The 14,410-nt window shown below is 35.9% G+C and overlaps 1 long non-coding RNA gene across 1 annotated transcript in view; it reads left to right on the forward strand.

The window, feature by feature from the left end:
• The first annotated feature begins 8,184 nt into the window (after positions 1-8,184).
• The window catches only part of LOC120307826, a 29,486-nt gene continuing 23,260 nt past the window's right edge, over positions 8,185-14,410 (forward strand). The window contains exon 1 of the long non-coding RNA XR_005556663.1: positions 8,185-8,309. This is a non-coding gene — a long non-coding RNA (uncharacterized LOC120307826). The remainder of the gene's footprint in view (positions 8,310-14,410) is intronic.

Here is a 14,410-nt window from a genome sequence, read left to right on the forward strand (position 1 = left end):
TTATGGGAAAATCTTTAAATGTTAAAGATGTTAAGGTAAAGTTGAACTGTAGGTGGTTCTCAAGTTACAACTATTTGTTTAGTGACCATTCAAAATTATAACGTCGCTGAAAAAAGTGACTTATGACTTTTTTTTTTCAAACTTACTATCATTGCAGCATCCCCGTGGTCACATGATCAGAATTCAGCCAGTTGGCAACTGGTTCATATTTATGACAGTTGCAGTGTCCTGCGGACATGTGATCACCTTTTGTGACCTTCTGACATAGAAAGGCAATGGGGAAGCCAAATTCACTTTACAGGTGTGTTACTAATTAACAACTGTGACAGGAAATATTGTAAAATGAGGCAAAACTCATTTAACAACTGTCTCACTTAGCAACGGAAATTTTGGACTGAATTGTGGTTATATTTTGAGGACTACCTGTATATACTAAAGTTTTGGGATATGAATGTTTATCAGGAATTCTGACAATATCGAGCATGGGGTAGCTAAACGAATCCTATTTAAAAATTGGGAATGTGATATTCTAGATACCAAGGAATGATTGTCAAAAATGTATGATTTATCTATTGTGGAAAAAGCCACATTTTCTGCTAATCAAAGGATACAGCAATATTTGTTACAATGGCAGATACATGTATTTTGTGATATCTTACAACAATATTTTGTACTGTTATAGTAGTGAATTCATTAGTAAATCAGTAACTATAAGTATAAAACATAACATAGATATGTCTTCTTTCTTTTGTTTTTCTTTTGTATTTTTAGTTAGTTTTTAAAAATTCTTTTCTTTAAGATTAAAGACTGCCTTGCTAACAGTGTATGCATATTCTAAATGTATGGCTTACAATGATAGGGGATATTATCTTAAAATATAATTCAGTAAATTAAAGATAAAAATCTGTCTAAGTTTTGTCACTGTTATATCAATCAATATTTAATGTAGACATGCTGATAGATGGAAATTATAATGATCTTCAATTAACAAAGACTATGAAAAGCTCTTTAATTATAGTTATTATGAGACATACTCACACTTCTATCTAATTATTTATATAGCACAATATCATATTCCTTTGTTTCACAATTTACAGTATTGCTTTTCTTATATAGTCATGCATGTTGGTAGCATTACTATTATTATTATCTCCTGATTATTATAGTTTGATTACTATATTCCATAGGGTGTGCAATGGCTCAGCAGTTAAAGATGCTGAGCTTGTCATCTGAAAAGCTGTCAGCTGGGTTTGAGACCCAAGCGCTGTGCAGTGGGGTGAACTCCCGTTACTTGCCCTAGCTCCTGCCCACCTATCAGATCAAAAGCATGAAAATGTGAGTAGATAAACAGGTACCACTTGGGTGGGAAAGAAACAGTGTTCTGTGCACCTCGGCATATAATCATGGTGAACACATGACCACAGAAACATTTTTGAATTATGCTAGCTCTCTTGGTCAAGAAATGGAGAATGAGCACTGCACCCTATAATTGAATACAACAGGACAGGGGAACCTACTATATTTCAGCAAAAATTAAAAATTATATTTGCCTTTGATTTAGTAAGGATAGTCTCTACCTGAAAACAGGTTATGCCCAGGGATTGTTATGCTGGAAGCTGTTTTGAGTATGCCAGATTCTGTGTTGCTTCCAGCACGAGGGATGTCTTATTAGCAAAGCTGGCAACACTGCCACTTCTTTAAAAGACCAGAAAATAGCAAGTGCAGATACACCTTTGCCTCAACAGGTGATCTCACCTTTGCCGTTTTAGAATGTGGACAGCATCCTTGGAGATATGAAATCAGCCTTTTCCTTCCAATCCTTTCCATTCTTCATAACTGATACAAGTGATGCAAATATACCAAATATACCAAAACTTCTTAAGAAAACTCAGCTAACACCTTACCGAATAAACCATATTTAGATCCCATCTGGCATTATAACCTAATTCAATTATCCAATTATTATAAGAAATACAAGCCCATCATTAATCAAATTTCAAATCCATACAGGGGTAATTATTTAGACTTTTCCATTTTTAAACTGGTTTGCCGATGAAGATCTTTAGTTCATCTGATGGAGAAGCTAAATCAGAATTGGGGGAAGAGGGAAACACTGAGGCTGCTGGATCTTTCAATTGTTTTTGTTTCCATCAGCAATGGTATCTTTTGGGTCATAGAACCACAGTGGGGCTGAAAATATCAACTATCATTGTTTTGGTTTGCCATCCTAGGATTCAGTAGGAGGTCTGGGCAAATATTGCTCAACATATGATCACTAATTGATAAGGTCCCATATAAATTCAGTTTGTACCTGTTTTGGTTAGTTTAGTTTTCATTTATTTATCAAATTTAAAAACTGCCTATCTCACTCTCAGAACAACTCTGGGGATATTTAAACATTTCTGTGGACCTACAGGGAGAATTTGAACATTTTGGCTTCACTATGATTTCAGTACCGATATGATGCTCAAATCTAACAGATTTTTTCAGTTTAAAGAAGCAGAGTTTTCCATCAATATCTAGAAGGGGAGATATTCTTAGATGGCTCCATTTTAGTTCTTCCCATGTGGTTTGTATATTTTAATTTTTATAGTGTTTTTTGGTTTTTAACGACTTTTATATTTTTATAATTGTTTTTAATACATTGCTATTTTATTGATTGTTGTATTCTGTCCAGAGTCATTTTTTTGAGAGACATGCAGCCATATGTGATAAACAAACAAATACATAAATAATCTGATATCTACGAAAAGCTAAAAGTAAGCTAATCAGTTGAAAGTTAGAGCAAAAAGGCAAAAATGACTCAGTGAGTGTAGAAAAGCTGCTCTGTGGCAGATTTAGAACCAGTTTAGAAGTGCTCCTAGATTTGGTTCTGCTTTTGGGAGATCGGATGGATGATGGCTGCAGGTGGAAAGGTTTTGTATAATTTAGTCAGAAGTACCCACTGTACCTTTTGTGGTTTCTTATCACAAATTGCTTGCTCAAATCCAGCTTAGATTCTTGAAATTTGTTGGAGAGGAATATGCCACGGGAAAAAAATTAGAAACTTGTACAGCCTAAAATTCTTCCTAGGTTTATACACACACTCTCATATCAGTTTGAGGCCTGTTTCCAAGGACTGTTTCCTATTTTAGTATTTTCTTACAGGTGAGCAACCTGTAGTAGACAGTATAAATCTGACTGCTAGTGCTCTAACCCCTTGCACAGCCCTTTGTTCCCAGTAGGTTGACAATTAGCTGCTTGATGGGCTCCAGGAGAGCCCAATCACACTGGGAAAGAGACTGTTCATTTTCTGATCTCAGCAGTGCCAGTCTTTTCCCAGAGCTCATCAAATTGCTAGTCAGGGGGCAGCTGCAAGTGATATAGCAATCTGTAGTTCAGTAGTCATATGATTAGAATACAGTAAGATTGGTTGAAACATTGTCTGATCTCTCTCTAATAGATTATATTGATTAGGTCATCACTTATCAAATAAACTTGAACTTGAACTCATCTGTTCCGCTCTGCAGTGAAAAGAAGTTAATTAATATGTATGTTTGTATACATACCTAAGTACTCTGGTTCACTAAAATATGGCGAATGGCTTTCCAATACTAGCCCCTTCCCCACCTTTGGAATGTTCTCCATTGTCTTAGCACAATCCTTATTGTCTTTTTTATTTTATTTTATTCTGCCAGGGCTTCTTATTGTGGGCTAATGTTGTGATATTTTTAAAAATTATTTCTGTTTTTATTTTCTCTAACCAAGTTAATGTTGATTTTTTTGAATAATGTATGTTGGAATAATGTTGAATAATGTTGACTTTTATTGTGCATTTTGTAAAATGTCTTATATATCTTTATTGTTTTAGCTGTTTTTAATTATAATTGCCATGCTTAATTTGCAAATGTTTCTTTGGATAGGAAGCAGTATTAAAATGTTTTATACAAAAATAATTAAATAAAATAAGGGTTTTTTTCTGATGTAGGTTCCTGAAAATACAACTCCCTCCCTTGGGACTTCCATCTACTTCATGCCTCACTGGTACAGAACTACAAGATGAAATACTTTTGGAATGAATTAGAATTGACGATGATCATCCTTTCTTTTTACTGATGTTTTAAATTGTGTTTTTTGAAAAGTTTATAATAAATCCTTAGCTACCTCAGGAATGAGGTATTTGAGATATAAAAGCAAATAAATAGAATAGAATAGAATAGAATAGAATAGAATAGAATAGAATAGAATAGAATAGAGCTGGAAGGGACCTTGGAGGTCTTCTAGTCCAACCCCTGCTCAAGCAGGAGAACCTATACCATCCCAGACAAGTGAATGTCCAGTCTGTTCTTGAAAATCTCCAGTGATGGAGCACCCACGATTTCTGGGGGTAAGCTGTTCCACTGTTTCTCTTAACTGAGAGCACAGTATTATACAATGTCTTCAACTATTTTCTTAAAGCTGCAGAACATTTACTACTCTTATTATGGAGATACTATCCAAAATAGTTTCCCTTTATAAGTGATAGGCCATTAGGATGAGTTGAACAAAACGTTGCAATGTTCTATTTGGCCATAATGGGTCTAATGGTTTCTAAAGCTCCAATGGAATTTTGTTGATGATGAGACATTCCACTTGACAAATGTGTACAATAGTCAAATCAAGCAAATATTAATTATGGACATTCCATGAAGTTGCAGTGACAGTGGTATGCCATAATCAGAACTAAAAAAAAAAAAACAAATGAAGAGGGAGTTCCTGATTCCTAGTCCAAGAAAACAGTAATTAGGACTGCAAGGATTACTATAAATTTGAATTTTACAAAAATATTGAAATATTTATGTTGATGTTTGTTTTCTATCCTGTTACTTATGGAGCTTTAGAGCAAAAGGGGATGCAAGACCAATAAAAGGGAGAGGCTGTGGGAAAGCCTGAGTAACAAGAAGGAGAGATGACCATAGTATCAGCACAAGGGGTGAAGTCAATAGGCAACTGTGGAGAGGCTGTTGGAAGATACAGAGGGAAAGATTACAAGGAGAATGTGGGGGAGAGTTGGAATGTATTGTGGGTACATGTGAGCATGCACAATAATGGAAATGGGTACCAGGAAGAAAAAGAAAAGAGCCAAGAAGGGATAAATAGGGGTGAAAGGGGAAGGTGGGATAATACATATGTAGGGGGACATATGAGATCATAAGAACTACATTACCTATACTCTTCCCATCCACCCAGGTGGCAATACTGAATGCCACTGAATAGAAACGTTATGAATGTTTTCCCAGTGATTTTAATGGATCTTGGCAGACCATATTCAGGGCTGCTATTTATACCAGAGAAGAGTCCATTTTGGCAGATCTGTTCCCTTAATATTTTTTGGCAGATTTCTTTTACATCCCTTTAGTAATCATCAAGGAGATTAGTTTCACTGCTATAGGGTTGTACTGATATACAAAAAAGTTAAATGACTGTATGTTTCATGACTACCAAAACATGAAATATTCAAAGTATAAGGGAGCAGATAAAAGAATGGCTGACTTATCCCCTGCTTTTCCATTTAGGGATGCTTATCTTTGCTCTCCTGATAACTGTATCTTATTTAAGGGCAGTGTTGTTTCTCAGGACACATATCTTAATCTTATTTGACTCATCATATAATCAGACATATTTCACATATATCTCATGCCAGACTCATTCTGGTGCAGAAGAGTGATTCAGAATCACAGCTCTCTGACCACTTGATAACCATCACACAGGTCTAGGAATAAACATGTGCCATGGCATATAGCTAGCATTCCCAGGTGAAGCTTCTAGTTCCATAGGCAAGTCACAGGGTGTCACAGCAAGAATAACAAGGTCCTCAGGCACCATTAAAAAAATAATATTAAAGCAACGTATGAGATGAAATAGGGAAAACATAATAGTCAGTTTCCCCGTTCTCTTCCTTCCTTCCTCACCCTGTATCTGCTCAAAGAAGTTACTAAAGAATAGAATAATATAATTCAAATGTATAATTTAAATATAGAACATTAAACTCCCCCTCTTAACTATTTAGTAGTCAGCTGTAAAAAGCCAATCCCCAAAAGAGCATTTGGTATGCAGTCTAGGATTTTGGCACAGTTCTTACTAAGAAAACAAACTGATTATCTAGGGTACACAGGAATTTTTTTAGGCTGGGTTCACATGATTAAATCCTTCTTTAAACAAAACTCAAATTAAAAGTGTATCTAGAAAAAAAAGAAGGGAAAGAAAGAAAGAAAGAAAGAAAGAAAGAAAAATTTCATGGTTATCTATAGGAAAAGAACTTCCTTATGTCCTGCTCAGTGAGTTTTACATTAGCATTCGTTTGCCATTGTTTGCCAAAATGCTATCTGAGGCATGGCAATGATTTGGGTCAGCAGCATCCTACTCTTATCTTCTTAAATTAATGAATGGTTTTCTAAAAGTCAAGAGTTGAAAGTGTCCAAAGTAATCAAGATACTGATGGGGGGGTGGATAGTTATCACCACCACTGTGGTGTTGATTTGAATCCATTCTTGCCTATCATTTGACTTGGAAGACACAGACACAGAACTGAGCTTGTCTAAGACAAAAACCTTTGCTAGTAAAAAGTGGTATCTATTGAAAATATCTCTATGACTCGGATGTTCAAAAACTGTACAAAAAAAGTGGGCAATTCTTTCCACTAAAAGACCAAATAATGACATGTTGAAGACTGCTCTCCCAGAGTAAATGGGATCAGGGCCCACTTGGAAAACAGGTTAGGCACTTTAAGGATAAAATGTGTGTTTTAAATATCTGCAGGATTAGGAATCTTTTTCCCCTTAAAGTCTCCTTCCAACTCTCAGAATACAATGTTTTTGTTCCATCTGGTTGGAGATCTTGTGGAAAATGAAAGGACTCTTACGAATTCCAGAGGGTTTTAGCTGAGAGATTTATTGCGCAGGTTCAGAAGCAATAGCAACAAGCAATTCTGAACCCCGAGGGCGGATTCAGACTTCAATTTTATACTTTCCTTTCCTCAGGAACAAAGGAATACACATTGTAATACATTAGGTTCGTTTCTCACAGGTATACAATGGAGAGTTTGCTACGTACATTGTATCCAAGTGCAATGCGCATTAGGTTAGTTACATACTACTAACACAGCACTATTCCAGTAATTATGCAGACACATCATTATTCTAGTGATTGTTCATTATTCCACATTAGAGAGGCTCCGAAGGCCACAGAAGGGATATCAGGGGCTCTGTGAAAGCCCTAGCCTAGACCACACTTTTTACATCTACTATTCAAAAATCCTATTTGGTTAATGACAGGTTTACTTTTCATGTGTTGGTAAAGTTCACTTTAGATACTCTCTACATTTAACTATAAATCATTAAATGTTTGTGGACCATTAGTTGTGGTATAGGAAGTATTCAGCATGATTGCTTAAGTCACTCTGGCTCCCAGATGGTATACCTGAATCAGTACACAGTATATTTTGGTGTATTAATTTGGCTGCATTCTACATCCTGCCAGTGTCATCAAAATGGCATGCAGGAAATTTAAAACTAAGTGGTATAAATACTGTTTAACACAGAAATGAAGAAGAATGTATCTCTGGCAAAGGTTGTACTAAATATTCTCAAGGTAAATTTTTCAGTGCAGTTCTCTGAGTTAAAAAGGGATGCAAATAGTAGGAAATAGAATAAAGAAAGAAAAAAAAACATTTGTGTCTGAGTAAGCTTTTTAGGACAGAAGACGTTTTTATTTGGGGGGCAAATTTTCTTTTAAAAATTTCTTCCTTCTTTTGCTTTTATGATTACTTTTCTGCAGTAACAGCAGCAACGGTAGCAAACTTTATTCAGATGATGGCTTTTCCTAGAAGGAACATTGCTGCTGCAGGAAAACAACAACAACAAAAAGATCAAAACAGCAAGAAACAGAGAGAAAGATTTTTAAAAAGAAAACATGTGACTGTGCTAGATTACTGAGTATTAATAACCTAAATCCTTCCCAGAAATGTATTTTAGCTTGGAGAACATTTATCTACAATCTCCATATATAGAATTCCAGGAACTGTGTATATCGATAGGTTTCCACTAAGAATACAGCATTTCAGAAGTGGGACAATGATTGGTTAAGAAGGTCTGTGATATCATCTGCCCTTCCAGAATGGTTTTGTTATTCATTCAAATCTCAAGACTTCTTGCAGAGACTTGAGTACTGCCACAGGCCTTTGTGAATTGAGCAACAGAGAGTATAGTAGTTGAGAGCCTTCATTAGTCCTTCCGTAAAAGCCTTACCAAGCAGAAAGCTAAATAATTTCATCTTGATCTCCCAAGGGGAAAGTGAGTAGACTTCCTTTTACCTTCAAATAAAATCAAGCTTCATTATTGCCATAAGACTAGCAAGAGTTTTATGTTCTTTCCTCTCGCCAGGACAATGGGAGATGGGATCAAAGTTTATAAAACTATATGTGTGTTAATGCCTCCAGTTAAGGATTTTATTTCCGTAACATAGTTTCTGTTGTTTTCTTTCTATCTTTTTCCTTATTGTAAAATAACAATTAAAAAGCAAAAGAGAGGTCATCATTACACAGCGCACTTTGACTGATAGCAAAGGGAGCTACAGTATTTGTCAGTATCTGTCTGTATCCAGTATCTGGAAATACCCGAACAGATTTCTTCTTTCTAGCAGTATTAGGATCTCAGCTAACTTAATTATGCTGAGTAACAGGAAATCAGCCAAGAACACAAATGAGTTCGCAAAAGAGATTGAGTGAACTCACCTAGCTCAACATGCTGCTTGACTTCCTGAAAATCTGCTGGGGGACAGATATATTTGGTTTCTTTTCCAAAGGAAAAAAACTTCCAACATGTTATAGAAATCAATGCATATATTTTCAAAATAACTACAAAACCTCCAATAAATTGCTTGGATGTAATTGAGGTTCTTACCAACCCATTGTGTAATACGTGTAGGTTCTCCTGCTCGAGCAGGGGGCTGGACTAGAAGACCTCTAAGGTCTCTTCAGCTGTATTCTATTCTAAACTGTAGGAGGAGAGCTGTGAGTCTATGGCAGTCAAAAAGAAGAATTTGTCACAAAATTAAACTTTTTGTCCTCCCATTGAAGAAACCATCAGATTCCAAAGAGGACAGCCCTTCACTAAAACTCATCAACAGCAGGAATGGGAAGTGAGCTAGATGTTGAACTGGAGGCACAGATTCTGTAATCCATTTAGCCTTCTCAGTCATTTTTTCCAAGTTCTGCTTGGTAGACAAGCCAAACCTGCTATTCCAAACCTGTATTCCCAGTGTGGCCTTGGTAAGGCCACACTTGGAATCCAGCATCTAGTTTTGGTTTTTGTTATTGTTAATTGCAAAGTCATGTCCGACCCATCGTGACCCCTTGGACAACGTTCCTCTAGCCTTCCTGTCCTCTATCAACTTCTGGAATCCATTTAAGCTCACGTCTATTGCTTCAGTGACTCCATCCAGCCACCTCATTCTCTGTAGTCCCATTCTTCTATTGCCCTCAATCTTTCCCAGCATTAGGCTGCTCTCCAGTGAGTCCTTCCTTCTGATTAGGTGGCCAAAGTACTTGAGTTTCAACTTACCGCAATATAAAAAAGATGTTGAGACTCTGCAAAGAGTGCAGAGAAGAGCAACAAAGATGATTGGGGGACTGAAGGCTAAAACATACAAAGAACAGTTGTAGGAATTTGGTCTGTCTAGTGACAAAAAAAGACGGGGGTGATATGATAGCAATGTTATAATATTTGGGGGCTGCCACAAAAATGAAAGGGTCAACCTATTTTCCAAAGTACCATTAGGCAGGACAAGAAGCAATGGCTGGAACTAATCAAGGAGAGAAGCAACCTAGAATAAGGAGAAACTTCCTAAAATTGAGAACAATTAACCATTGGAACGGCTTGCCTCCAGAAGCTGGGGGTGCTCCATCACCGAGGCTTTTAAAAATAGACTGGACAGCCACCTGTCTGAAATGGTATGGGGTCTCCTAGTTGAGCAGGGATTTGACTAGAAGACCTCCCAGGTGTCTTCCAACTGTGTTATTCTGTTATTCTGCTATGTTGTTATATTTGTCCATTTCTTGTATTTGAATCCTTGCCTTCCCTTAAGGAGCTTTTAGAAACATATGAGATGCATAAGAAGGAAATATTAAAGCAAGATGTTTCAACCTGCCATCTAAAATTTGAGAATAAGACTTTCACTTCTGGACTTTTCAATAATGACCATGCAGAATTTGGAGAACTGATGTACACATCTGCAGGGCACTCAAGTGGAGGAATTCTGATTTAAGCTAAGCATGGGACTTGGCTATGATCTTCACAGACTCAACCAATATATTTTAAATTAATTTGACATTCTTTCATCAATCATTGCTACATTCTAACAGAATTCAGCGATTACTCCACTTTGCACTAAGTAGTTTTCCCTTCTGTTTTTTTTCTCAGCAATATTGGAGACTTTTCCATGTGACTTAGAAAAAAATAAGTTGAAATAATATTAGTAGCAAAAAAAAAAAAGTATCACCACAGCAACAGTTGAATAGATAGAAACAAAAGAAGCACAGAGGAAATATGCTCAGAACAAATGTGAACTTTTTTCCATAGGAAATTAATTCTCCTGTTACTGTCAGGAAAGAGAAATTTAAAAATGTACTGGAATGGCACACATCCAGTTGGCATACAATAACAATAAACTCTGTCTTATGATTTTGGCTTGTTAAGAAAGGAACAAGTAGAAGATCCTAGTTAACATGCAACTCTAAACAAACTGTAAATGGAGGTTTCCTTAAGTGTTTGGCTCCTATGGATAGGAGGAGTCAAACGAGACTAACCAAATATTGTAGTATTTATTTCTCACTATGAAACTGGTTTTACAAAATAGTTTTGAGCAATGCTGGAATTGCATGTTTCACTGTCTAATAGAACTGCTAGATTATGAATTATGCTAGATTTGGTGCATTAGTACATTTTATCTATGCTTTGTTATGGGCATCATTGGGTTAAATGGTTTAAGGATTATCCTGTTTCATCAAATTTCCTGTAAACTCAAAAAAAGATGTTATAGTACTGAAAAATCTGGTTTTGTTGTTATATGTAGTTGTTCTTTATATGTGCATTTGAAAAACATGTAACTATGCCTAAATAGAAGCTTTTTTTTAAAAAAATATCACCTATCTCTAGTTAAAATTATTTTTTTGAAGGATGTATCTTTCAAAACTTTATTGTACCTACACTTGCTTTACAATAAAAAATAATAGATACTATTACAATCCATACTCTGTGGAGATTTATTTGTTTGATAACCCCCAATTCAATTTCTTTTTTCCAATAATTTTATTAAAGATTATAATAAACAAGTAAAACTTATACAATTACAGAATACATTAAAAAAAGAAAGTGCAAATAAAGGGTAAAAAATAAAAATAAAGAATAGAAAAAGAAACCTCCCCCTTCATCTCCAGCGAGTATAATCAACATTAAGATAAATCTATACTGATGGAAAAGAACTTTAAAAACTATCTCTTCTTTGCAAAATTGATTTATTTGGCCAAGATTAAAATAATGGATTGTTGCTGTGGGAGTTGTTTAATGGCTTCTTGATAAGGACTAGATGACAATGATTATTTCTGGCAATATTTGTTTTTTGAGTGGGTATTTTGATTATTTGAAAAGAGAAATGGGTGGGGGGGCTGGAATTTGTTTAAGGGAAAGGGAAGGATTCAAATTGAGTGTCATAGATGCAATTTCTAATATTGTGTTGTTATTTCTGATAACTCTTGCTGGACTTGCTATTTAGTAAGGAGACATGAGGTTTTAGAGATGAGTATATAGAAACTGGAGGGAGATGTGGAATGAAGAGATGATTGGTTTTTATTTTAAGAGACAATAACACCTGTTTCAATCACAAAGAAATTTCATAGATTTCTTTTGCTTCTTCAGATTCTTACCCTGAGACCCTCTGAAGCCAGATCTTATTAATTTATCATATTTCTAAAATAAGAAGTTTCTCTATCTAACTAGGAACAAGGAAACATGGGAATGTCAAAAGATAGATAAGGCTCCAAAGAAGAAAAAAGCGGTATTGCCTATCAGCCATCACTTGTGATATGGAAGACTTGCTTATTATGGAATCCTTTCCATTGTTAACTGTTGTAGACCTGTCTGTCATGGAGTATGGAAGGATAAAGGAGACTGTTCAACCAAATGAAAAAGGTTTACATTCTACTAGTTACCTGCAGCATGTGATGGGTAAACTTGTCTTTAAATCTCTATGGGATAAATCTATAGTGATGGAAAAGAAAGATTGACATAAGCAGCCGCACAAGCAAAGAGCTCTGGTGGGAATTATGAAAGTTGTAGGGTCTGGAAGCAATAGGATTAGGGAAATCTTAATACTGGGTAACTAACAGAACAAACATGTCCTGACACAATTGTTTTATTTGTCATATACTCATGACATTGCTTTCGTCTCATCTCCAGTTTATGAGTGAGACAAGTCTATGGGCCACCTCTTCTCCCTTAGTTTGACTGTTTGGCCAAGAGAAGTATCAGTGTTTGTGAAATATATTAAGCTTTCTTACTCATTACTTTGGAGGGAAGTAGGTAGTTGGCAATGACTGGAAACAGAAGCAAAGAGGCAGGATAAACTTTGCAAATGGGGGCAGCAAAGTTCTTGCCCTTCATTTCTAAAACACACCATCATAAAAAGTGGTATTTTCTCTTATGTTTAAGATGCCTGTGATGGTTTCTCAATTTTACTAACTAGAATGTATGGTTTGTTTTATTGCCATTGGCTTTTATTAACTGTGATTTTTGTTTTGGTTTCTATGCTTAATTTTGTCAGTTGACTTTGAATGATTTCATTATCAAAATAATCTTTCCACTTCCATTATATGAGGCCATAGCTAATCTCTCTGATTTTAAAAAAAGCTAAGCAGAATAGGAAATGATTATTAGTACATACTGGAGAGAAAACAGAAAATAATTGGAATAGCCTGTGCGCATTGTATAACTCTTGTTCAGTTGTCCTGAATTAAAATGTTTGTGTCATGGTTCCGATAGATGAGACCAGAAGAAATACGAACTCTGAGGCATTTGTTTTCCTCAAAGAACAATTTTAATGGCTACATAATATCAGCACAAACATAGGTGAAACCAAGACTGGAAGTCCCCCCCCCCAAAGGTTACAAAGTTAAAGTTAGTCCCCACCCTCTAAATATGTAATAAATCACATTTTCCAATTAACATCTTTGGCGGGCTCTCTAACAGTAATTCTAGCCTACCAAACACTTGAGCAATTTGACCTTGGTTCCCACAAGAAAGTTATTGTTTTGATTGAACTGGAAGAATGCATTTTCCCTCCCCCCCCATAGCTGTTGCAAGCAGAAAAAACAGAAGAAAAATGGCTATAACCAAAAGTAGTTTTGTAGATTTGACAGTTTGATGGACTAGAAAACTATTCACACATTTTGCATTGTCTTTAGCATAGGTGGAATTCTCCAAGAAACAATAAATTGGGGAGTGCCAAGAAGAAAATCCTGATGATGTTAGTTTTCAGCACTGTAAACAGCTCCTGTTTGCAATCTGCCCTGACAAATCTCCAAATTTCAAAGATATTGTTACTTCTCATCTTATTAAGACCCTGGAGTTCTTGCAATAATATTTTACCCTGTTTGGGCAAGTCTCAGCTGTACAATAAAGCTATGTGTTTTGTATGCTGTAGCAGCAGATACATGGAAAACTTGTGAGATGCATGTGCTTCAACAGGTTCCATGTGCACAACTGAGTGATCATAAGCTGTACTTGAATCCATGTGTAATAGTCCAATGGGCCTATTATTTGTCCAACAATGCAGGACAACATCACTGTTAAAGTTACTGCACTGCACTGGTTACCAGAGCACAGTTTAAAGTGCTGGTCGTCACCTACAGCTCTGTATGATGTAGCACCAGGTTACATCAGAATCACTTCAATAAGTCAGATCTGCCAATCCAGTAAAGACACAGTGAGATGACCTACTAAGAATCCCAAAGGATCTCAACCATGTGGCAGGCCTTTTCTGTTGTGCTCCCACCCTCAAAACCTTTTAAATTCTTACCTCCACAGTTGTGTACAGCTTCCTTCTCCCTGGTGTTTTGTGAAGCCATTAAAATTACTCTGTTCCATCATGCTTTTAACCAGAATTAATTGTGCAATGGTGACCATTTTATGGGCAGTTATGACCTTTTACACTTCTTATTCTATTATAGGCGACCGAAAATCTACACATTGGGGTAGCTTAAAAAAGCTATACAATGCATAAAGCCTGAGGCCACAAAGAAGTAACTGAGATGTCAAAAATTTAGCCAGGAGTTGATCCATGTAAAGGATATGCTGTCTTAAATAAACTGAGCAACTTGAAGCATTTTTTTAAAAAAATC

Source organism: Crotalus tigris, unplaced genomic scaffold, assembly GCF_016545835.1.
Source record: "Crotalus tigris isolate CLP2741 ecotype Arizona unplaced genomic scaffold, ASM1654583v1 scf7180000017831.1706817, whole genome shotgun sequence".
NCBI classification, from domain to species: Eukaryota; Metazoa; Chordata; class Lepidosauria; order Squamata; family Viperidae; genus Crotalus; species Crotalus tigris.